Genomic DNA, 953 nt, shown 5'->3' with positions numbered 1-953 from the left:
CCCCTCAGCCACACCCTCTCCCTCCACCACCACCCCCCCCCCCGCCCCCCCCGGTCTTGGCTTGACCGCCACGCCGCAGCCTATCTTGCTCCTCCCTCCCTCCCTCCCTCCTCTCCTCTCCTCTCCTGTCCTCTCCCTCCCTCCCTCCCTCTCTCTCTCCTCCTCTCACCAACAAGTTTCTCAAGCTTCTCAAGCACGTTGATTCGGATCCAGCTGTCCGCAAATTGCGCGCTGTTGGTTACCTGAAGCATGTGAGGAGGGGCGGCTTGACCTCGCCTGCTGACCTGCACTGCAATCATTCTCTCACGGAACCTTCGCTTCATCGTATCCTGCGTGACAAGCTCCTTCCAAAAGCTGCTGAGATCTCAGAGCGAGGAGGCAAGAAGCAAGAGCAGGGAAGTAGAGGGAGAAGTAGGGAAACGAGGAGGGGGAGGAGAGAGAAGGAGGAGGGGGGAAGGGGAGGGGAGGAGCAGACCGCTTGAAGATATCTCCCTTCATCTCGTCGAATAGTTCTGGGGAGATGTTTCCTTGCTCAAGCTTGGTCTCCAGCTCCTCAAGCTCTTGCGTGGGAGTTTGGCGGGGGCCCGAGGCCTCGTCGCAGACAACTCGCTGCGAGGAGTCAGGGAGGAGGATGGGAGGGCAACGCGACCATGTAGTAGTCCATCCAATAGGAGGAGGCGTCTGTCGAAGCCCGTGCTCCTCCGTCCTCGACGGCTGGAGTAGGAGAATCATATCGAAGGAGAGAGGAGGACGAGGAGACAAGAGATGGGTAGGGAGAGAAAGAAATGAGGGCGAGGGAGAGGGTCAAGGTCGTCGACATAGAGGACAGGAGATTACCTTCGACATTCGACCACTGCGTCTTGATTTCCTGGAGCATCAAGTGAGGAGGAGGAGGAGGAGGAGGAGGAGGAGGAGGATGAGGACGAGGATGAGGAGGAGGAGGAGGAGGAGGA

The sequence above is a fragment of the Guillardia theta genome (genome assembly GCF_000315625.1).
Source record: "Guillardia theta CCMP2712 unplaced genomic scaffold GUITHscaffold_153, whole genome shotgun sequence".
Lineage (NCBI taxonomy): Eukaryota > Cryptophyceae > Pyrenomonadales > Geminigeraceae > Guillardia > Guillardia theta.
This window is presented reverse-complemented; position numbering follows the sequence as displayed.